The sequence below is a fragment of the Cupressus sempervirens genome, chromosome 3 (genome assembly GCF_028749045.1).
Source record: "Cupressus sempervirens isolate cs-2001-9-10 chromosome 3, ASM2874904v1, whole genome shotgun sequence".
NCBI lineage: Eukaryota > Viridiplantae > Streptophyta > Pinopsida > Cupressales > Cupressaceae > Cupressus > Cupressus sempervirens.
The window spans coordinates 578,795,506-578,822,261 of NC_143120.1; the positions used below are offsets into that span (position 1 = coordinate 578,795,506).

The window sequence follows — 26,756 nt, forward strand, 5'->3', positions numbered from 1 at the left end:
AAGAATCTATAAAATAATAATTAGGGGCAAGAGGTCATCCCTTTCAATCTACAAAGACACTTCTTTAACTTTTTCTGGACATTCTTCTCTAAGCTCTCCAAAGTACTTGATTAAATCCTCCCATAAAGATGGATCTTTGCCCCTACTTGAATCATTGAGCCTTTTGAAAAAATAAATTAGACCTTCATGGTTAGAATCTTGCATATAACAATAAATAACTTCTTTGTAAACTTTCATTTTTTCATAGAAATAAGAGGCCTTTCTTGAACTGATGAATTTCATAGAGAAAAAATAAAGATCTGCATCATAGCTTGGATGATCCTCATGAAAAGGACATGCACTCTTCAGAAAGGTTAATCCTTTATTTAGTGTTTCTATACATTCACATATTCCTATACGTGCCTATCTATTTTCAATTATTCCCAAGGTTTGACAATGACATAGAATTCTTGTTTGAATATTTCCCAAAAATATTCACATCTTTGAAGTTAGATTTGGATAATGAGATAGAAATATCATTAGACAACTATAGCTCCAAAAATATGTTATGAAGTTTGACATGAACAAATGAATTTTTCACTTTACTAATGTATCTTTCTAGGAAAAACTTACAAAATCAATAGGTGTAGGACATTTTCCAAGAAGGAGGTTAACAAAAGAATAATTGGAAATAGATTCATCCTCAACAACACAAAGCTTCATAAGGATAAAAATAGTCTCATTTACCTTATGCTCAACAAGAATCTTTACATGTACTTTCATTGTAACTATAGCTTGAAATATTTCAAGGATAGAGATGTATTTGAGCCTCATCATAACTACCAGGATCATTTAGTAGTATTTTTAAATACCACACATGGTTCCCATCTTTTTTTGCAACATACATTGCATGTTCATGATAACTTGTTGCTCAATTTTTTTTAATAGTTGTTTCCAAATCAAATTGGTTCTCACCTTCACCTTTAATGAAATCATCTAAATTTTCTAAAATCTTATGTTTGGTATAACAATTCATAAGAGGAGTTGTATGGTCCTTAGAAGCTAGACTTTTTTCATGTACTTTTCCCAAGTAACTAGTAAGATTATAAGTGCATTGGGAATCAAGAAAGTTTTGAATGACATAAGTGTGTGCTAAAATGTTGACACAGTTCTATGAGTCATTATATCCAAGATTTCTCAAGAATGAGATCTCAAATGGTGACTCATAGCTCTCTATTCATGGAGTGCAAGGGTTTCTAATGGAGGCCCTCATTTTGACCTAGTTTGTGCCCATGCAAGTACACCATAAAATGAGAGATTCAAAGATCAAAATATGCATGCAAATGAAGATGCAAGCTAATCTAAATGATAACAATGTAAGAAAGGAAATCTAATCTATTAAAGGGAATAACAATGTAAGATTAATCTATAAAAGGAAATAGGACTCTAAGGTGATATGAAAATGTAAGGATGAAGCATGATTATGGAAGCCATGAATGCATGAGAGAAGAAGAAAAGAAGAGAGAAGTTGCAATGAAGCTCCAATGTTCAAACCATAATGCTCAAACTCCTCCAAAATCGCTCTCCAAACCTGCAACATAACAATATTATAGCAACCAACCTCTCCAAATGAGAAGAAGAGGGCTCCTTATATAGTCAATTGTGGAGGTGGGAGGCTTCTCACAACCAATATAAGATAATAATGCTTGATCCATATGAGACAAAATTCTACCAATGAGAAAAGAGGAGTGTTTGACAAGAAAGTGGAAAGAGGAAATTAAGGAATTCCACTTAGAAATATGTGCATTTGAGTGTAGAGAAAAGGATTTATTTATTTTTTATTTAATTTATTTCATTTTTTCATCAAAAAGAGATATTTAAGTGAGAATTTTATTTAATTAAAAGAGCGATTTTATTTTAACTAAAAGAGGATTATTTAATTTAATTAAAAGATAAGTTTTCTTTTAATTAAATAATACTTAGAATAAGAAGATCAAACCTTAGGAAATATTTAAATAATTAAATTAATTGCAATTTGATCTAGGAAAATGATTTGAATTGATTTAATAAAATATTACAATGCATTGATTTAGGAAATTTATAAATTGATTCAGGAAATTGATAAATTGAAGAATGGGGCCCATAGTCTAGGTGACCATTTTAGGGTGCATACATTTTCCCCTCTTTGACTAATGCATGATCATTTTTGGAACACATGTAGTCAAAGAATGTAGTTTAAGTGTGAGGTTGATTTGGGATCACAAAACAACACAGATGTGTGGTCAACTTAGGATCACATTAGGACAAATAAATAAATTTTGATAACAATTTTATCTTAAAAAAGACAAGGCTATCCTAGGCGGAACAAAGATTGATAAAGCTTAATCAAGGATTTAATTTTGATAGGTATTGCCCCCTCCTAATTGAAATCAAAATGAAATAAAGGAGAAATAGAAAATTGATAAATTTGATCAAATTGAACTAAAGATAAGGTTCTTTATGTAAGATGTAAAATATAAGGATAAAAAAACTATAAGAATTTGGTATAGCTCTAATACCATGTGAGAACTTGTCTAAGGCACCAATTCAACACCAAGATCAAGAAGCCCAGTAGATAGCACAAGACAGACAAATGATGATCAAATGAGAATGGATATCAGATGAGTGGATATTAGATAATTGGATATTAGATATTTGGATGAATAGATTATAGAAGTTCCTTGTATATAAAGGAAACTAATATGACTAGGAGTGAGCAAAGAGATAAGCATAACAACTTGCAACAATGTGTAGATCACAAAATTCTACCCCAAAACAAAAAAAAATGCTTGAAAAAAGGAGTTCATATTAGGGAGATATTGCTGTTTGAAAATCACCTCTATACTTATTTTTCTTGAATCACTGCCATCACACATCCAAAAATCAAATGACTCTAGATTTCACCTCAGATGTCCAATTTTGATAAAAAAAAAGTCAATTTTGAGGTTTTTTTGACCTTCTGAATGTGATACCAATATCTAATTTTCTCTAGCAAGCTCTAATCTTGACCTACAAAAAAAATCTCTCCAATGACTATGCAATGAAACTCTAATGGCTCTGATACCATGTAGAATTTGGTATAGCTCTGATACCATGTAAGAATTTAGTATAGCTTTGATACCATGCAAGAATTTTTCTTAGGGAAAAATCACACCAAGATCAGGAAGCTCAAACACTAGCACAATATGGACCAATAAATTATGATCATAATAAAAATAATGAGAATATCATTGTGTACATACACACTAGAAGTGTCTGAATATAAAGACCTCTAGAATGACTAGGAGTTAGCAAAGTGATAAGCCTGACAACTAAGCACATGTCCACCAAGAGTAGATTATCCTCCATTGAGTATAGAAGTTAGTGTGTTGATGAGAGAATAAGAATACCGAGGTGTATCTCATAAAGAGATGTTGTAGACACCATGTGCTTAATTAGAGTGCATACAACTGTGTTGTCTACATGAAAACTTAGATAAATATGCAAACTCTTGTGTTGTCAACAAGACAACTCATCTAACTATGCATACTTCTAGGTGCCTATATGATAAATAAAATAATGCATTTAACCTAAGTAAACTCTAGTAAAGTGTAATAATAATTAATTATTTACACTAACAAAAACCAAGGTAGATCATCAAGCATGAAATATTATGACCCAAAGTTGAATTAGAAGAAAAGAAGTGGAGTGAAAGTGAATGGAAGATAGAAGTTTGGAAGAGGTGGAAAGAAATGGAAAGAAGAAAGAGAATTTGCCTTAAAATCAATCTAGTGTTTAAGATAGAAAATTTTGATTGAGATCACAAAAGAAGATAAGGAAATAAAGATCAAGACATGACCATAATTTATTAGAGGTCCACAAGAAAGATGAAGGAAAACCTTCTCAAACTCATAATGCAACCTAAAAATGAAAATTAACATGAAGTATAATAATGAAAACTACATGAAAATGAAAAGATGTACTTTCAATAGAGCAATTTTTATATAGGATTTTGTGTTCATCATTCATTAGATAATGTTAAGGAACTTATTTTTATCATTGGGCCATTATTAACAGACATCTTAAAATCACACAATCATCACTAGTCACAAGCACAACTATGAAGATATGAATGTGATTTATATCAGATTGGAATGTGAAAAGATTATAACATAAGCATCAAAGACATAAAGGTCAAGATGACTTTGATGTTGTTTTACCCAGTTTAATGTAGCAAAACCACACTCACATCAAGGCATAGATGTTGGGATGACCATAAGAATGGTTGTGCAAAAATAATCAAGGATGATGCCTCAAATCTCCTAAGTGTTTCAAGGGGACAACAAGAGACACCCTAAAATTTCAAGACCACACCAAAAAGAATAAAGAAAAAAATAAAAAATGGCCCATGTCCCAAGTCCTCTAGCTATGCATACTGGAGAGACTTATTAGACAAGAACACTCAACGAAAATCAATAGCAACCAACACAGGAAGAAAATATCATTAAATAGCTCAAGCATTGAGTGTTTGTGTTTAAAAATTTAAGTGTGTTAACTAATATTGATTTCAGAGGATAAGGATCAAATTCTTCCAAGTAGGTAAGATCACATGAAAAAACTAGGTAAGGCCAAACCAATAAGTGTTGAAGAGGTGGTGTTAAAAAATACCATTTGTGAGGTGTCCTAAGACTAACACATCCAAGAGACCGAAGCTAACACAGTTATGCCCCTTAGACAAAGACTAATATCGATTCCAAACCACGGAAACAAGGACAAGGAATGATGGAGAAAGGCTAAGTGTCGAGGACATATGCTATGAAATAGGGGTGCAAAGGCCTCAAGTAGCATATGTTTCCATGTTTTCACCACTTGGATCCTATTGCAATTTTTTTTTGGAATATATAATTTTTTTGAAGATACATCAAAGTGCCTATTGCTAGGTTTTCACTAAGATGATCATTTTTAAAGGATATTTTCTTAGAATTTTGAAAAATATATCATTTTTTTGGATTTTTGAAATATATCATTTTTTTTTGGATTTTTTAAAATATATCATTTTTTAAAGGATTTTTTTAGGATCAATAAGTATATATAAATGATACCCCTAGATAGAATGAACATCAAACTCCTAAATAAGATCACATCATGCAGTCCCAATATATAGCAAGGTGGAGGACAAGAGGGATTAAAAAGTTGGTGGAAGAGATGGAAGACATGAGAATGAAGGAGAATGAAGAAAAGAAATCCTCAAGGGAAAACTCCTCAAGGGTACCCAAGCTAGGGAAAAATTGTTATGCAAAGCACATTTGGAAAATAAATGAAAGGCCAACATAGGATAAGTCATGAAAGCATAATGCAAAAGCAAGAAAAGATGCAACCCAAAGGAATACAAATTTCAAGAGACTTCATACCATCGTGTTTTACTCTTTTTTATTAGATGAAGACCAAATGAGAAAATGATAGTGAAAGACTAGAATGAATGGAGGAAAATTGATATTAAGGCTAAACATGAAAGGAATGAAAGCAAGATCATCATAAGATATCTCACAAGATAGGCAAATGTCCATGTATAGGTCAATATTGTCAAGATCAAATAGAGACAATGAAATGGATGAAATATTTAGAAGAACTACACATGATGCCTGATTGCCAGGTTTTCATAATGGTACTTATCCCAAGCACCACAATGGAGTGATTTTCACCATAGGATGGATTTATTTCTCTTTAATTTTTCTACTTAGGCACCTAATTTTAGGTTTTCACCAAGGAACTTTCTTGATTTTTTTCATTTTTTTTCTCTTGTTTTTTTTTTTGATTTTTTTTGGAAGAAGGCAAGATTTTTAGATAATGCTCCTTGAAAGGATAAACCATGATATGTAAAGAATTCAAAATTATATTCTCAAAGATGTTGATAGGGAAAAGAATTTGGAAGAGAAAAATGGAGGATAAGGTTTATGCAAAACAAGTGAGGTTGGAAGATTTGAGGAATAGGAAAATGAGGGAAAAAGATAGAAGGTAGAAGGATAGTAAATGGAAGGATTGTGAAAGGGTAGATGGAAAGGAAGGAAAGAACAATGTCAACACACACCTTGAAGGGTGGTGAGAGGATGGAGGAAATGTAAATGAAGAAATACATGAAGAATATGGTAATTGGATATAAGAGGTTTCAATTTAGGCACATGGAATGGAAGAATGATTTTGGAAGAAGATGAAGTGGAAGTCTTTGGGAGCCTGAATGTCAACTTCACTTGTTGCTCAACATTAGAATCTTTCAAGAGAGACTTTGAAATCCATATAGCCATAGGCTTTTCATTTCTTTTTGATGATTTAGAGAGAATATCTTTAATGATGGATTTTGGAACCCATACTTGTTTTGTAGTTATCTTCTTAGATATCTCTTTTGACTTTATGCCCCTATATCGATTAGAGGAGACATGGTGATCTTCTTTATTAGATGGATTCTTGTATTTTTTTCCTTATATTGAAAATTCAAGTTACTTCCAAAAGACTTGGGACTTGTGGAAGGAGTATATGACTAGTTTAGATGGGTGGGTGGATGAAAAGGATTCAAGGATATGCATCTAAGTTGATCATGAGGAAAGATAGGAGATGAAGGGATGTAAGAAACCAAGATGGATGATGAATTAGGAGAGTTAAGAGGGGAAAATGAAGGGACATAAGGACCCAAGATGGAAGGAAGACATGAGGCCCTTGGTATTGGTCAAGGAAGTCCAAGGATGGACATGGCAGATAAGAAAGGATAATAAATAAGTCCATCAACATCTATATGACAACCAGGGACATCAAAAACTTTAGATTGAGCATTAGGATTTTCAATATGATCACGATCATCTTGAATAGGAGAAATTTCTTTGATAGGATTTTTTGGAGCTTGAAAAGGCTTAGGAAGAGTAGAAAGTGGAAGAAAACATGGGGTGATAGAACAAGAAGATGGAATACTTTGATCTTGACAAGGATCTTTGGATATAATAGGCATAGATCTTTGATCATAATGTTCAATAAGCTCAAGAGAAATAGCGGAAGTAGTTGTAATCAACTAAAAATGGTCATCTAGACTATGAGCCCCCTTTATAGCATTTTTCCATAATTTATCTAATGGTTATTTTTGATCAAATCCTCAAAAATCCATTTATTTGATTATAACCTATGGTATGACCACTTTATCCCAAGTCCATATTTAATTAAAAGAACATGTCCCCCTTTTAATTTAAATAAAATTCTCCACTCATCTCTTATCCTAAGTGTGCACACATAAAACATTATTCCCATTTTAGAAATAAAAGAAAAGGTATTTTTTTCTACACATGAATGCATAATTTCCTATGTGAGAGGAATCTTCTATTTTTAAAATAACTTTAATTCTCCTCCACACATTTCAAACCATCTCAAAAGTCAATCTTTTACTATGATTGGTTGAGATGCTTGTGCACATGGATCACTCAAGATGTATTCTCCTCCCTTGAATATTCCTCTTTTTCCTCTTGATCTCCACCATCCATTTTTCTTTAAAAGGGAGGGCTCTCTCCTCATTCAGAAAATCTTAGTCTCTTGTGCTCTTGTTATGCTGCAGGTTTTCTTAGTGATTTTGAAGACTTGGAGCATTCTTGCATTTTAGCTTAGCTCTCATTCTACTTACATTATGACATACTTTTTAGCTTAGTTTCATTTATGCTTTAGCTTAGTTCTCTTTTTAAGATTTCATTTCATTTAGAATAGCTTGCATTTGCATTCCATTTTATTCTAGATTCTTGGATATTGGCACTCTTGCCTCTACTCTTTAAATCTCTCATTCTATGGTGTACCTTGAAAGGGTTGTATAGTTTGGTTCATTTGAGAGCCACCATCTCATAGCCTTTTCACATCATAGATAGAGAGCTATAAGCTAGCTCTTAAGAGTCCCTCTTCATGGGTTCTCTCAAGAATAATGGTTTATAGAAGTGTGATACTTTTATGCACACATTTTTGGCTCCCACCGTGGGGCTAGAACCAAGTTTCTAGCTCTATTTTCTTACTTTCATTTTGGTTACATTATCATTTTTGATTTTTTTTATAGTAACTTCTTAGATCTAATCAAGTGGTTTTGTAGGTTTCTTACTTTGGTTTTAAGGCTAAGCCTTGTGCAGATTTGTTTGAAGGCCAAAACCCTAGTTTTGAAAGATTTGAGTATATCTTCCAAAACACTTTGAGTTCAAATCTGAATTTTCTTTTTGTAGGTTGGGTATACATCATAAACGTCTCAAACCAATTTGTAGATTGTTTTGAGTTGATTTGCATCTGTTATGAATTTTTCTTTATTTTTCATAAAAAATATTTTTGGTCACAAATCAGCAATTTTTTTGGAAAAATCTACATTTTTGGAAAGTTATTTGAATTCTTAAGGGGTTATTTCTTTGTGTTTTTACTTTTGAACTCATATTAGGCCTCAAAAACTCGATTTGATAAATCTAGTCTATTTTGACAAAATGGGTGCCTAGAGCAAAAACGAAGAGATTTTTTTGAATTTATTGCATTTTTGGAAAGCCCTCTAGTTTTTAATAGGGATTTCTTCTTTTCATTTTTGTTTTGGATCCAAAATCATAGTAAAAAAGTCCAATCTTGTTGACTAGGTCAAAAGCAAAGAGTAAAAATGAGAACATTTGTGATTAGCTTGCACTTTCTTTGCATACACTTGGTTGGAAGATAACTTGGTTTTTTGAGGCAACTAACCACTTTATGTTTCAAATCTTACTTGGTTGTTATACCCTAACCTTAGTTTCTTTGCAGGGAGTTTCATTGCTAAAAAGAATGCATGTCAAAGCTTCAAATGTGCAAGGGCTACTAACGATTGTTTGCAGGGCTGCCCAAAGCATAAAGACCAAAATTTCTTGTATTTATTTTATTCCATGTGTGGAACTCTACTAGTTTCTTTCATTTCATAAGCACATTAAACTTGTGATTAATATTCTTTGGTGATAGGAGAGTATGCTCTTCACCCTTGCAGTGAATCAAAAATCTTGACTCACCTTTGGATTTTGAGAACAAGAGGATTAATTTAAGATTTTTGGCTTATTTGGAGGAAACAATCAAGATAGGAGATTATTCTCTTCACCCTTGCGGTGAATCATAAATCTTGACTCTTGAAAGTGGATCCAATTTGTCTTAGTTAGAAACCTTTAGAGGGCCTACTCTTGGAAAACCTAAGAGGAATGACCCAAGCGGGGATAAGTTAATACCTGAATCTTCCAACCCACTATAAACTCAAGGCTATCAAGGAAAAAACCTTGGTAGATGTAGTGTTTGTCTTTGCTTAGTGTGATTGCTTATGGGATTTTGACCATGAGGAGATCACTAGGAAAGAACGCTTAAGGTGCTCTTGTGATCACAAGGTCTATTACCCACGGCAAGGTGGGGTGTCCCTTAATTGGGTGCAAGAGAAACATTATGAATAGAAGCCCTTTCTAAACACCTTAGGTTAATAGCTATCTTATTTTGTTGCTCAACTTCTTGATGCAAGGATCGATCCTAGTGGACTACCCGGATCGCCCCAAGATTTTACACTCACCATTTGTGTTCCCTTGGTTGTGCTTATGACACTTCCATGAAAAAACCAATATCTCTTGTGGGTAACCACTTGGTGTGAGGTGAAGGAGAATCAAATGTGGGCCAAGTTATTGAGTAATGAACCATGACTTTTAGGTAGATATTTCTTGATGTGTTCTCGAATGTGCTAGACCTATGGAAATCTTTTGAACATGAACACGACGATAGCTCTAGGAATTTCTTTTAAGATGTCACATATGCTTGTGTCATGCAAGCTTGCTTTTTCACTTGCTTGATTGTTTGAAGACTACTCCATGTGTCACTATCTTTCTTGGAAAGAAATTGCTTTTGAAAATCAAACTTGCTATGCTATCAACTATTGTCAAACTTTATCAACCAAGTCAAAGCATCAAGTCTTAACATTTTTATTGTGTTGCTTGCTAAAGGGAGTCTCATCATTTGATTTTTATTTTCTATGTCTCTAGTGCTTGAACATGCTTAAAGTGACTCTTTTGTCTTAGTGCTCTTGGTCTTTCTACCTTCATGGTCTATTGTCCGCTTGCTAGTTATCTTTTTTCTGAAATGGTTACCTTGATTTCTTGACTACACTCTTATGTTGGGAAAGTTGTTCACTTGTCACCCCACTTGCTCTATCTACTTGGCTATTTGGCTTCTTGCCTAGATCTTGACTTGAGTCACTAGTGTTGTAAGTTTCTTGGACACTACAAGTCACTTTACTCTATCTTTACTATTTTGGCAAGTGAACACTCTACCTCTTTAGTTTGGACATCAAGTTATCTTGTGTCACCTTATTAGATTCCTCTAGCCTCCTTCAAGCTTGATTATCTATCTACCACTATGGAATTCAAACCATGTGCTACCAAACCTCAATAAATCTAGATGATCATGATATCCTCCATGCCACTAAAGAGTTTCAATATCTACACTCAATACAAAGAACTAGAAGAGACAAACAATCTTTCTTACCTTCATCTCTCTAAGTATATTATAGAGATGAAGTCTAAACTTGAGAAATGATGAGAAGATTTCATTCTTAAATTAATCTCTCTTAATACCTTTATATACATATGGTTCATCTTCTTCAAGGTCTACGTATTCTACTCCAAGACATCAAATGTCTTCATCTTCTAGATCTAAAGACCTCCTCAGAGAGAAAGAAAGTCATACCTCCTTTAAGCCTATTCCATGCTATCATGATGGACCTATCTTTGACCAAGACAATGATGAAGACACAGATGCATACCATTCACTTGAGAAATAACAAAAGGACTCTAGGCATACTTTTGATAGAACTTTTGTTCCCTTGTAAGATTCTTATGATGACACTTTGCAAACACTTCTTGGAACCAAGTTCATAATGTTACCTAAGTCTAGCTCATATGGAAACCTATTCTTGGATATCTATTGTGCTTATCATTGACATAATGAGAATAGTACTTCAGATTGCATTGAGCTAAAACATAAAATCCAAGATCTTATTGATAATGAGATTATTGATACCTCTAATGACTCATGTGATGAGGATACTTTCCTTGAGAAAGATCATATTAATGAACCTATGTCTAGTGATGGTTTCCTTGATACCTCCACTTCTTCCAACACACATGCACCTCCTAATACTTCAAATCTTTCCAATATGCTTCTATCAAATAAAGAACCTAATACTTTTCGCTTACACTATGCCTATCCTCAAGGGTTACCTCTACAAGAAACTCAAGCTAACCTTCACTTGGTTGCAAACCTTTTCCATGCTACTAAGCCTAAAGATCCAAGCACTACTCCATTCACTCTTCATTCTCCCTTGTCCTTAGAAGTGGCTCCATGTCAAGAGGACTCTCAAAAAGAAAAATCTATAAATGTCAAGAAAGATCAAGATCAAGCACCCTTTCATCTCCTTCAAAATTTCACCCCTCTGTATCCTATGTATTTTCTATCCCCCAAGTATGATGAAGGTACCACTTCAATTATCTCCCTTGAGCTTACTAAAAATTATGAGAAAAATTCTCTTCCTATGCTATCAAAAGCTATTGTCAAGATCAAAGTCTCTCCTCATTTTCTATTTCTCCAGATCCACTTCAAAATTGTGTTCACGCTTCAAGTGCTCCTATTAAAAATATTGTTCCTATCAAAGCTACTCATAAGTCTATTGATGGCTTTGACTATGTTTCTCACTCTAAAGATGTTGATATCCCTTTTCACTATCCATTTGCATATCCAAAGTCTATCCTTGGTCCTTATCCATCAAAGCTAAAGCCTTCAAACCTTTCATCTATATTGGGACCTTATGTTCCTTCATCTCCTACATTTTCCACTCCTAGCTCTCCCATCATACCTCAAGATCAACAAAGATACTCATCCTTAATGAATTTCCACCCATCTATCGATCTAAACCAGTCATATCATCCTTATTCATCCAAAAATCCCAAGTCTTTTGGAAGCAAGAATAAACATAAGAATCCATTGAAAAATGAAGATCACTATGTCCCATCTAATCAACATGTGAATGCAAAGAATACATTCAAGAGACCACAAAGGCCCACTATTAAAAAAGCTAAATCATAGAAAATATGGGTGTTCCTAAACCCATTATTGAAGTAATGTGTTTTGAACTATCCAAAGGAAAATCTAAAACTATATGGATTCCCAAGTCTCTCTTGAAAGAATTGAACATTGAAAAGAAATCAAAGTCGACATTCAAGCTTCCAAAGGCTTCCATTCCATCTTCTTCCAAAAATCTTCCTAAAAATATTCCAAAGCCTTCCACTTCACTTTTTTCCAAATCTCTTCTACCACATCATACATCTAAACCTCAAGCTATTTCATCCATGATTCCTCCATCATTCCAATACCCTTCAAGGTGTGTGTCAATGTTGATCTTGCCCAATATTTCAGCTAGCCTCATGAAATCCTCTAAAAATTACACTTGCTATCCATGGTCATTCATTTCTTTCAAGACAAGAACCCTTATCCTTCATATACTCCTCCTACTATCATCTCCCTTCCATCACCCCATCATCATCTTTGAGCATACTTATATATGCTCTTAGCTTATCATGACTTATCCTTCCTATAAGAGCATTATCTAAATTGAAAAAAAAGCTTGACCTATTTCTAAAAATTCCAAAAAAAATAGAAAAAATGAAAAAAATGAAAATGTACCTTGGTGAAAACCACTTCTTGTGGCACCTTGGTAGTAAAAGTAAAGATAAATAAATTCATCCTATGGTGAAAACCACTTCTTGTCTTGGATTAGTACCATAATGAAAACTTGGCAAATAGGCATCATGTGTAATTCTTTCATAATCCATCCATTCCTTCTCCCTCTTTGATCTTGATAATGTTGAGCTATCCTTGTGTATTGGCTATTTTATCTATGAGATTCTCTATTGTGTTTTTTTCATTCATAGCTCTCATATCTAGCTTCATTATTATTTGTCTATCCCATTGCTATCCTATCTATTTGACCCCTTGTTCTTGATAAAAACAAAGCAAAACATGGTTCTTATAGGTCTCCTGGCATGCCTACTCTTTTGGACTACACACTTTCATGCTATTGGCTTCCATCACTTATCTTATATGCTATTTCAGTTATTTTCTTCCACTACTTATCCTACACCCTTTCTCCTTTCATGGATTTCTTGGCTTACCCAAAACCTGCTTCCTATGGCTATTTTCCCCTAGCTTGTGTACTCTTGAGGAGTTAGTCCTTAAGGATCACTTTCACTTGCTTCATACTCCTTTCTTAGCCATCTCTACTTATCCACCAACTTGCTACTCTATCATGTCTTACACCTTGCTAGACATTGGAAGAAAATGATCTGATCTTGCTTGAGTACTAGTAATCTCTAAATCATTCTAAAAAATCCAAAAAAAACATATATGATGCTGAAAAAAATCCTAAAAACCATAAAATGCCCTAAAAAAATGATAATCTTAGTGAAGAACTAACAAAAAAAAAAATCAAATATCTCAAAAATAATTTTTTTTTGAAAAAGTCCTGACAAAATTTGCCAAGTGGTGAAAACCTGGAAATAGGTGCTACATGAGACCCTTGCACCTATGTCTATCAGTCTCAATCACACATTCTGCAACACATTGCCTAGCTTGGAATTTTTTCTTTCCCTCATCTTAGGGGCACAACTACTTAGCCTATTGAGGTTTCCTTGTGCATTAGGGTTTCTTTAGCAACTCACACAATAATATTTATCAACACTAAGCCCAACTTGACATCAAGTGTTTGTCAACACTTTTCAAATAGTTTACCTATAGTCTTTGATGTTGAAATATTTCTCATTATCAGATTCAAATCTTGAAGAAATGGCCAAGTGACTTACACACATGCACTTAAACATTTAAATGACTGAGCTATGATGAACTTTATCTTCTTTGTGTGTTGTCTATGATGATTTCTTTGCTATGTGTTCTCTCCCTAATAATTCTTTTGAGGATGTCATGGAGTAGAAGACTGGGGGCATGGGGCATGTTTTACTTTCTTTTTGCTTGTGGATATACTTTTTTAGTCTAAGGTATTTAGAGCATTCATGCTTGTCCTACTTGACACTTTGGACCTACAATGTATCATCCTTGTTTGTTTTTGCAAGACCACACTCGAGGGTTATCCTAGTGCTCATGCCTTGATACAGGTGTAATCTTGTTATACTAAACTTAGGAAATCTAATTGTATTAGTCATCTTGACTTACATGTCTTTGATGCTTAGGTTGGATTCCCACATTTCTATCTAACATAGATCATAGTCATATCCTCATAGTTTTACTAGTGATGATTGTATGATCTTATGATGTCCCTAATAAGGCTCGATGATAAAAACTAGGACCTACTTATGTAACCCTTGCAATTGCACCTTTTAATAATATCTTGCATTCTAGGGTTCATTCTAGCTTAGCTTTGCATTTTTCATGTTGAGAGAGCCCTCTTCTTTATCTTTCATGGACTTGTTAGCTAATTGCATTCATCCTTGTGTCTTCTTGATCTTATCTTATCTCTTCTTTCCTATTTCTCGCTTCTTTTCTATCTTACTATGTCATCTATTCTTTTGACCTATATTTTTTGATCTTGACATCCTAGATCCATTTTTGGGATCAAAATCCAAATTCGGGTTCATCTTACTACTCAAATTTTTTTCCTTCTTCTATGTAGTTGGCTGATCTATTGAGGCTCAATCTTTGAATCTTGTTGGGGAAATCATCATTTCTTCATTTCTTCATCATTTCTACTCTCTTCCAATCTTTGCTTTCATTTCTATTTCATCTCATTTCATCTTTCTTCTTTCTTTGACCTAATTCTTATGCTTTATCTTTCTTGGTCAAAGTTAGTCAAACTAGGGCATATCTTCATTACTTGGTGGTCACTCTTTGGTCTTAATCTCTTATCTATCATCATGAACTTTATATTTGTTCTAAATTGATCAAATCTAGCTTATTTATGAATCTCCTCTATCTCATTTTGATTTCAATCCCGAGGGGGCATGAATATTCTATCATTGTTGCAAATTGATTTCTTCTACACCTATTTGTTTTCTCTTAATCTATCTTTTTTTCTTGGTGTTACTACTCTTCTTGAGTTATAATATTATCTCTATCCTAGTGTTCAAAACTATCACTATCATACTATACATTGAGGACTTGCTATCTCTTTTTGCATTTCATTCTTCATAATCGGATCTCTCTATCATCTTAGCTTCTTCATTCTTTGACATAATGTGTTCCCAAAATGATTACACATTATTCAAAGAGGGGCAAATGTAATCAACTAAAAATGGTCATCTAGATTATGAGCCCCCTTTCTAGTATTTTTCCATAATTTATCTAATGGTTATTTTTGATCAAATCCTCAAAAATCTATTTATTCGATTATAACCTATGGTATGACCATTTTATCCCAAGTTCATATTTAATTAAAAGAACATGTTTCCCTTTTAATTAAATAAAATTTCTCACTCATCTCTTATCCTAAGTGTGCACACATAAAGCATTATTCCTATTTTATAAATAAAAGAAAAGTCATTTTTGTCTACACATGAATGCGCAATTTCCTATGTGAGAGGAGTCTTCTATTTCTAAAATAACTTTAATTCTCCTCCACAAATTTCAAACCCTCTCAAAAGTCAATCATTAATTATGATTGGTTGATATGCTTGTCCACATGGATCACTCAAGATGTATTCTCCTCCCTTGATTATTCCTCTTTTGCCTCTTAATCTCTACCGTCCATTTTTCTTTAAAAGGGAGGGCTCTCTCCTCATTCAAAAAATCTTAGTCTCTTGTGCTATTTTTATGATACAAGTTTTCTTGGTGATTTTGGAGACTTGAAGCATTCTTTCATTTTTGCATTTTAGCTTAGCTCTCATTCTACTTACATTATGACATACTTTTTAGCTTAGTTCTCTTTTTTAGCTCGCATTTCATTTAGAATATCTTGCATTTGCATTGCATTTTATTCTAGATTCTTGGATATTGGAACTCTTGCCTCTACTCTTTGAATCTCTTATTCTATGGTGAACCTTGCAAGAATTACATAGTTTGGCTCATTTGAGAGCTACCATCTCATAGCCTTTTCAAATCATAGATAGAGAGCTATAAGCTAGCTCTTGAGACTCCCTCTTCCATGGGTTCTCTCAACAATAATGGTTTATAGAAGTGTGATACTTTTATGCACACAATAGTGTTTTCATCATACTTATGAGGTGGATAAGACATAGGATATGGAAGAGTGACATCTCCAAGGAGCTAAAGGGGTGCTTGATCTTGACATTTCTTGAAATTTTTATCTTCATCCTTTTGAGAGTGCACTTGACATGGAATCACTTTTATGGACAAGGGATAATATGAGGTTTGCATGAAAAAGGTTTGCAACCAAGTGTAGATTAGCTTGAGTTTCTTTTAGAGGTAGACCTTGAGGATAACTATAGGGAACCACATGAAAAGAATTAGGACCTTTGGTTGATGGAGGTATGTTGGATAGCTTTAAAGTTTTAGGAAGTTCATGAGTGTTAGAAGAAGTAGAGGTATCAAGGAAACCATCACTTGACATAGGTTCATCAACATGATCTTTCTCAAGAGAAGTATCCTCAACATATAAGCCTTTATGAATTTCAACATCAATGATTCCATCATCAATAAGATCTTGAATTTTACATTTTAAAATAATAAAATTTTCAATTTTATGACCTTTATTTCTATGGTAATCACAATAGTGATCATCGCTTCACCATGGAGGTTTTACCTCAGGTTCATAAGGTTTAGATTTGTATCGTAAAGTAATTATCTTGTTTGGAACTAAGGTCTTAAGTACCATGTCTTATGAAAAATCTCAAAGGAGTAAAATTTCTCTCAAAAGTATGTCTAGGACCATTTTTGTCATTCTCATCTTGGTCAAAGATAGGTCCATCATGAAATATTGACATATGATCAAAGGAGTTATTACTCACTTTCTCTCTCAAGAGGTCTTTGGATCTAGAAGGTGAAGACAATTGATGTCTTGAATTAGAAGATGTAGACCTTAAAGAAGATGATTCATGTAATGATGTAATCTTCTCCTCTAATAAATTTTCATATTCAGATTGCATTCCCATTATGTGCTTAGTGAGATAAAGGTAAATAAGATCATTTGTCTCTTCTATCTCCAACAAGGCTTGTCTCTCCAACACTAGGAGTCTAAATTTCTCTTCCTTTGTAGCTTGTTTGTCTAGGAAGGATTTCTTTTCACACTCAATTTTCTTAAGTCTTTGGTGAGTTTGAACTAAGGGTAATTGGTTAAAAACAAATTGAGGTCACTTTCCTTGATCTACTTGATATCTTGCTATAATTGACATGAAAGAAAAGGTACTAGGTGATAAGTGACCCTAAGAAACATTGGTACCAAACTAGGATAGAAAAAGAACTCACTTGTCCAAAAGAGAGATGATAAGATATAATTATTGCAATAGGCATAAACCAACACTGCCATAGTGGTATCCACTACTTTGGGTGAATACCCTGGCACATATGGACCAGGAGGAAGATTTACACAAATTATAATTAAACTAAATTTGAATAGAAGTGAATGGACAAGATATTACTAAGACTCTCCAAGTGTGTTATCAAAGAACCCAAAGGTTTATCTTCTCAGCAAGGATGGTTTCCAACTCACCAACTCGAAGAAATGGAACTTGTAAAATCAAAGATTACTAATTCAAAAGGTCAAAACACAACAATCCAAGGTGAAAAAAAGCTTCCAACAGTGGGGTAAGTAACCTAATATGACCTGGATCAAGCAATAGGTCTAAAAATGATAGGATAACAAATCTAAAAAGGTTTTAACTCAAGAACTCAATTTCTTGTTCATTTTAATTGACTAGATGCATCAATAGATTTTTATGATAAATTAGGCATAGAAGACAACACTCAGGGAGTTCAAGAAAACATCTACAAGCAATGGGAAAGGGACAAAGCAAACTTGTGCATAAACATGAATAATGTCTTAGTATGAATCTAATTCCTAGAAACACTACTGTGTATGTTCTCAAAATATTTTTCAATGATGTACATAGTCTTAGAAAAGAAAAAATTGGGCTTTACTATGATTCTTGGTAATGGTCAACTCTACAATTATTATAATCTCAAGTGGGAAAAATCCAATCCTAGCACACCAAGGGTTTGACACATTTTGAGAATTTGACCAACTAGAGATGTTGAGGAAATCTAATAGCCCAACAAAAGACTACACCCATGGAGATTTCTTCCACAAGGATATTTATATAGTAAGTGTTGCTACCATGGTGAAAGTGGCTACTACCACTTGAGGTTCCATCCACATGGTTTACCCAATAAAGGGAGTGTCCACTATAGTTAACCCTCTCTAATCAAGGAAGATTCACAAAATTGGACCACATGGGGACTTAGTTTAGATTGAAGGGTTCCAAGTTTATGATGTGCCCAAAAGGGAACATAGCATACTCCTTTAGCCTCTTTACCTCACCAAAAAATAGCAAATAGATTCATTTACATGCTAATTTGAAATCACTTCATCGAGGTTTAGAAAGCCAACAAAAATCATCACCAATCTCAAGAGAGAAAGTAGTAGCAAATATTGAAGACAAACCAAACAAGACAATAAAATAATATCAAATCCTTCCCTACCTACAAAGGGATCTATTATCAAGAAGATCTTCATATGTAAGTCAAGTGAATGAAGCCTAATCTCTTAAGTTCACCACAAATAGTGTTAATACGACCTAATGACTATGTGAAACATGTATGCAAGAAAGAAAATCTAGGTCCAATTTTAAAACACCAATCAAAATGTGAATTATGAAAGCATGTAAAACACTCAAGCTAAACAAATGAGAGGTTTAATTTTAATTAAAAAATTTAATTGTTATAGAGATGTATAAGAATACCTTAGATCCAAAGCAGCATGTGCACATAACTCCACTGATCTAACAAATCAAGCAAGCGCTCCAAGTAGAAACAAGGAAACTAATACAAGACATATATGTCTTATGAAAACCCTAGGGTTAGATCTCAAAATATGATTCTTAGGAGTAATAATAACCAACAAATAGCCTAAATGAAAACTCACATCATGCATTGAACCATGTAAAAATTAAATACAAGTTAATCATTAAAGGCCTTCTTTTTAATTTTGATTTTTGACCTAGTAAAAAAGATTGGACCTATATGCTATAAATTTGGACCCAAAAATCTAAATATAGAAAAGAGACCCCTATTAAAAAATAGAAAAATTTCCAAAAGTGTCATAATTTTAGAAAAATATTTTTATTGTGTGTACCAATTTTTGTAAATCGAGTGTTTGAGCCCTCATATGCTCTCTAAAATCAAAACACAAAGAAACAACCCTATTTATAAGTCAGATAAATTTCTAAAATGTATACTTTTCCAATAAAATTTCTAATTTGCATCCAAAAATGATTTTTCATGAAAAATAAAGAAAAAATTATAAAAAATATGAATTAACTCAGAAAACTCTAAAATTTTAACTGAAGCTTCTCTGATATGTCATCAACTTACAAACAACATTTCAGACCAAAAAACCAAGCCATTTGAGAGATATGATCAAATCTTTAAGATCTAGGGTTTTTCGTCTCCAAACAAATCCACACAAGGGGGTTAGCTCCAAAAATAGTCAAAACTAGCATGTAAAGGTGGGTTGCCCCATGGTGGGTGCCAAAAATGTGTGTTAAAATGTTGACACACTTCTATGATTCATTATGTCCAAGATTTCTCAAGAATGAGATCTCAAATGATGACTCATAGTTCTCTATTCATGGAGTGCAAGGTTTTGTAATGGAGGCCCTTAGTTTGACCTAGTTTGTGTCCATGCAAGAGTAAACCATAAAAAGAGAGATTCAAAGATCAAAATATGCATGCAAATGAAGATGCAAGCTAATCTAAATGATAACAATGCAAAGAAATGCAAGAAAAGAAATCTAATCTATGAAAGGAAATAACGATGCAAGATTAATCTATGAAAGAAATTATGACTCTAAGATGATATGAAAATGCAAGGATGAAGCATGATGATGGAATCCATGGATGCATGAGAGAAGAATACAAGAAGAGAGAAGTTGCAATGAAGCTCCAATGTCCAAACTCTAAGGCTCAAATGCTAATGCTCAAACTCCTTCTCTAAAATTGCTCTCCAAACTTGCAACATAACTATATTATAGCAACTAACCTCTCCAAATGAGAAGTAGAGGGCTCCTTATATAGTCAATTGTGAATGTGGGAGGCTTCTCACAACTAATATGGGATAATAAGGGTTGATATGTGTGAGACAAAGTTCCACCAATGAGAAAAGAGGAGTGTTTAACAAGAAAGTGGAAATATTGAAATAATTAAATTAATTGCAATTTGATCTAGGAAAATGATTTGAATTGATTTAGTAAAATATTGCAATGCATTGATTCGAGAAATTGATAAATTGATTTAGGAAATTGATAAATTGAAGAATGGGGCCCATAGTCTAAGCAACCATTTTAGGGTGCATACAATAAGAAGGTTCTAGCTAGCTTATTGTATGAATATAATATGACATAGATTTATCATAGTCTTGTTTTCCATACAAGTGGTCTCCATATTTTCAGGACATTTCTATTGTGTCTATTATATGTTCTTGTTGACTTTGGACAAGATTTATTGCAATCCTATATAATTTTTTTTAATAAACCATATCTAATTTACCTTCCATGTCATTCTCTCGTATACACAAGAATTTATGATCATGGTTAGGAGGATAATATTGCCTCACCTAAAAATCATGTAGGACACTTGTCTAACTAGTAAATTATAGCCAATCAAACATTTTTTTTGGTCATATATGTTGAAAATTCTACAATTTATTCCTTGGTCTACAATGATAGACAAAAAAAATCCTTGGAACCATCCAAGTAACAACTTGACCCCCTCAAAGATCCAACAAGGACTTGACCCATCTACTTGATAAAAATATATGAACTTAATCCTCCCAAGAACAAATTCCTTCTTAGAAAACATAAGATTAATCTAGTTCAAGCCTACAATTACACCTTTTCTTGAGGAAATTGAATGGTAAAACTTTGCACAATTTGTATACAAGTGGGACTTGAACCCTTTGTCTTTATCTTAATTATAGAAAAAATTTAAGTGACATAGCTAACAAAGATGAAATTTCTTCATCTTTACTAACAGTTACCAACATATTATGTTGTTGCATGGTTCAAAATTGCATACAAAATATGTAAGCTATGATGTTGTTGCTTCATCTTTAACTATAGTTACAACATATTCCATTGCTGCATGGTTCAAAAGAGCACACAAAACACAATTTTAATTGTTGATTCTATTTTTATTTCAAGTATGAAATTACAAATTTAGATAACAAGGTTAAAATTGGCAGCACTAAGTTGAAAGACCATATATCATTATGGTGAATTAAGAGAATTATTAATCCAAACATATAATTAAATTTTTCAAAATTTTATGAAATTTAAATGTCATTTGTTTGCCAAGACCAACATAAATTCAAGAGTTGAAGGAAACAAAGATTAAAAGTTTCCACCACAACTATTAGATAGTTCTAAAGTATCCAGTACTTGATAAGACATATTAAGTCACTTGAGATCCTTGTAAGTAAAACTCAGATACTCACCACATATAAAACCTTTGGAAAATAGAAATTTAGTTTTGAAAAATATCACCTTTAAGATTTTATGTAAGTGGGAATCTTTTTCTGAATTTATAATATATTGCCAAGAAGATATTTGAGGATACATAGAGCATCATAGCTTAGAGTAGATGATAGAACACAAAACAATATGTGTTTGTCTCAGTTCAGAAACACATTGCAATGCAGAGAAGCATTAAAACTTATTAAGCTTCTAGATTGCATTTTCTTGTATATATAAATATATGATTTTTCTTTATTACATATAACATCATTCAATAGAAGAAATAAATAAAACCCCATAGCTAGAATTTAAATTTTGAGGAATTAAAAAAAGTGCCTAGATAATAGAGTGAAAATAATTTTACATAGATTTCTTGGATTGACTAAGGATTGGATTCATGCATTGAAAAGGTGAAGGGTAGAATTTGTTGATAATCTCACTATTATAAGACCTTGATATACTAATTATATTAACAATGCCTTCACAACATTGATCTACTACTTTGAATCAATACTAATATTCATATCTATTTCATTCTATAACCATATTAATATGTTCTATAACTAGTCTCTCTTCCTTCCAGTAATAATGACATCTATCCTTAACACCATACCATGCATAGCCATTGATCCTTGAGGAAATTATTGTGTTCTTCCATGTAGGATCCATGTTCTTTTTATTATCTTTTAAACCTTCTATGGTGCTCTTCATTATCATGTAACCCTTGCTCATTTTGTTCAACTCACTTCATATTGAAATGTTTTCTTGAATCACGCCTTCATTCTACATATTGTATCTTTGTAGTAGTTAAATCACCTATCATATAGCACATTGAATTAATATCTCATAAAATAATGAATTTAATTCATCTAAAAATTATAAATTTTTTAGAGATGGCGAATCCTTCTCTTGAAAAAAAGTTTGAAATCTATGAAATAAAGAATAAAATTCAAAGAAAAAGTAAAACTATTCAAGGATGGAAATAAAATTCTCCAAACACCATTAATAATATCGTGTCTAATAGTAGAATTTATGTCTCTTTTTTTAGATTATAGCCCTCACAATTTGTATGGTGCTAACTTATGAAATGCATAAATCCAAAAATAATGGAATACATGTGCTAGGATAGGGCTCATGATTTAGATTTTTAAAATCTACCTCTTTTGTTTTCTTTCTCACTCATAGATCTTATTGATCCACTTAATGAGCAACTTTGAATAGATGGTGAATGGTAAAATGAGTGTTGAATCCAATATGAGGATGGTTCACGATATTTTGAAGTTGTACAAGGAAATTTTCATAAATAGGATTCTAAATTGAACTATGGCATGTATTATACCCACCAACAATATACAACTCTTGAGGTTGAGCACCCTAAAGAAAGAAACTAGATACCACCTATTAAGGACACCTTCTAAAACTCATTTTTGCATTTGCATATATCTAGTCACAAGACACTAAAGGTTGCATAAAAGAAATGTTTTAGATTAATGCAAAAATAGGTTTTGAGGGGACCCAAAACCCCTTACAAAACATTATATATACAAGAAGTATCACCAAGTTTTACAAGGACCTAAAACCTAAAATTCACAACAAAGCATAAAAAAACTAGGTTTTACAAGGACTTGAAACCATAATTTAAATAAAGTACTAACCCAATTTTTACAAGGACTTGGAACTTGGAGTTAAAACTAAAAAAAAGTTGGAAATAACAATAACAACAAGAAACAAACCAACAAACCAACTAGAGACTAGACACCTGCAAATAAGATAAACTACTAGATTATCTCTTTAATGACCTTTGCTAATTCCTTGCCAGCCTCCACTATACTCTAAAGGATCTCTTCCACAATAGAATAAGAGTCTCACCAGCTACCTTCTTAGTATTTTGTCTTGTTCTTTTGCTCAGCCGATCAGGGATCTCCACCACAGTCTTAGGAGACACAATCTCCTCATTGCTCTTTCTCTCTAAACTAATAGTCATGACACATAAGCTAGAAGTCACCATCTCCATTTTTTGCCCACTGTCTTTGACCAACTGCTGAAGTTCCATTTCATACTCTTTCAATTTCTCAAGAATATTCCCAATTTGATTTTCCAATTGGGTTCTCTTAGTCCTTTCTTCTTCTAGATCTTTCTGCATTTCACCCATTTTCTTCTTAAGCATGGTTATTTCATTATAGATCCAGGAGTCAACTTAGAGGGAAGAATCCACTTTCATCTTGGCTTTATGAAGGAAGGATAGCTTGATCGAGTTACTTTAATCTCTAATCTCATCACCATACTTTTTACTAGAATCATTGGTAATTTCCTGGTTTTCCTTGAGATAGATCTAATGCTTAGAAATAGTTCTCTTTTGTTCCATTATCTCATTTTGATTCTCTTTATTTAGTCATTGGTACTAAATGACAAGGGCTTTACCTTCATTATTCTTCTTAGTTTCTATATCCTCCAGACTCTTAACATCATAAACATCCTTTTTAGTGGGAGTAGGTTGATCATTCTAGCTCCCCTCATTCTGCTCTGAGGCTTCAGAGAAAGATTTTGACTCCACATTCCTATCTTTACTACTTCCCCCTCATGCTTAACCATAAAAACACCCCTTCTATCAGAGTAACCATCCAAATTAGAGCTCAAATCCCCCGTTTCCATATTGTCCTCTTCATCTCTTGTTTTCTTAGACTCTGTATTTTCCTCAATAATTTTCTTCTTTTTCTCCCTCTTAATCTCCTTCTTAGAACTCTTTCTATCACTAAAACCATCCTCATATTTTGCCTTAATTTTCTTAGCACTCATATTTTGATGAGGCTCATTACCGAGCGATTTATGCTTCTTCTCTGTTAAAGGAGAGGCTTTTGCTGCATTATTTTTACAATAATTTTCAATTAATAAAATAAGCCCCTTATGGAGCACTGATCTAGATTCCTTCTTCCTATGGGCTTGAAGACTATGAAGCAGAGATAACTTGAAATAAAAAGAGAAAGGCATCATATATTTATACCAAAAATGGTTTAAAAATGTGAAGTGAAATTTATGTACCCTTTTTGATCTTCCATCAAGAATAAAGTATTCTCGAATGCAGGACAAGACATCTTGCCATGTAGCCTTGAGTTGATCCATGTCATATAAATCCCCATTCTTCACCATCCTTTTCTCCTCATCATTAGTTTTCAAAAATTTCTTGAAAGTCGCATTTGAAATACTTGTTTCCTTTCTAAATCTTAACCCACCCATTGGAAGACCAGTAATCTTCACTATGAAATCCTGTATCAAATTCACTACAACTCCATGCATAGTAATCCTTTCTTTAGTTCAGTTCTTAAAGAAATACTTAGTGATATGGGGCTTGTATCCATGTAACTTCTCAATATACTCCATCACTTTTCCCTTGGAAAGTATTTCTCAAAGCACCAAATTTTTCCTTCCACTCCTTGCATGTCACTGACTCTTCTTTTCTTGGCTCTCCACCCATTGCATAACCTGCTCTACAATTTTTAAAAAAAATGGTAACATCAACTGAGAACAAGGTATGCTTAATCTCAAGAAAAAAATTTACCCTTAAAATGTGCCAAGTAATTTTAATGACACAATAGTACCTCTTTGAGATACGCAAACAATCTACCATAAAACCATCAATAATCATAATAAATTTCTCAATCTTTTGTAATTTTTTCCTTTAGTTGCATTAGTCATATCATTATTAATAGTCACCACCAGCTCACTCTCTTTGCTAAGGTAATCATGATAGGTAATTCTTTCATCCCTATAGGCTGCTTTATTCACAATCTAGTTAGAAACTTCATTGCCTTCAAGGAAGATGTGAGTTATGATGACTTTATCAAAAAATTTAATAAGATCTTTAATTTCCTTAATGCTACCATTAATACTCCACATGGTCATACTCTTGTTATTCAACATATTGAAAATATTAAGAGAATCCCCTTCCAACCATATATTCCTATAACCAAAATTCATTGCTAGCCTAACTGTATACAGAGCCACAACAGCCTCAACTTTATGACTAGTTGATTTACCAATAGAAATAGCAACAACATCCACCACTCTAATATAATGGTCTCTCAAAACTCCACCACATCCTACTCTTCTAAGATTCCCTTTAGCAGATCCATCAAAATTAGCTTTCAACCAACCCAAAGGAGGAGATTTCCATTTCACATATTGTCTTTGGTCTTCCTTTACAGTATTAGTTCCAATACCATTCATAGGATTTCTAATTTTGGCTTCATCACTATTTTTGTTTTGATATCTAAAATTCCCTTTAATGGCTTTGATGATCCTTTGGCCCATAACCCACTCAGGAGTTCCTTTCTTCCTAAAAAATTCTATTGTTCATTTCTTTCCAAATACCCCAACAAAGATGGGGAAGAGAGATCTTTTAGAGAAATCTAATTTTAACTCTCCTAATCAGACATATCCAATTCTTAAAAAATTCATAAATATTATCAAGCTAAACCCACCAATTATTCCAATATTGAAGGAGGTATCCCCGTACATTCTAACTATATCTATAGTTCAAAAAAAGGAAATTCCTCTCTTCCAAGTCTATCTTACAAATGTATCACCTATTCACTAGATAAATACCTCTTTTTTGCAAATTATCCAAGGTTAAAATTTTATTTTGAAGCAGAGTCCAAAAGAAAATGTTAATTTTAGGAGTGAGACCCTTGATCCAAGCTTTAGCCCATATGGGGGAATTGATCTTATGCTCAATTTTAAACACATAAGAGACCTTGAAGCATCCACTAGGTTCAATCGTCCACATAGTTAAGTCTTCCTGATTAGGATAAAGGTTACAAGTATTGAGAGAAATTTGGTTGTTGGAAAGACTTTGATTAATCTTTGCAATATTAACCTAGCCATTATTAGACCAATAATTGTCTAGAAATTCTCCATAAACCTATTTACATTTTTCTATAGGACTCAAATCCACAAAATCATCCACTAGTGGGTGATCCAAAAGACACTCATCTTCCCAAAACCTAATTTTACTTCCATTACCAAATTTCCACT

General features: G+C 33.0%; 1 pseudogene; it reads right to left on the minus strand.

Moving 5' to 3' along the window:
- Positions 1-412: 412 nt before the first annotated feature.
- On the minus strand, positions 413-23,877 carry LOC149567747 (vacuolar protein-sorting-associated protein 11 homolog pseudogene; annotated as a pseudogene).
- Between the last annotated feature and the right edge of the window lie 2,879 nt (positions 23,878-26,756).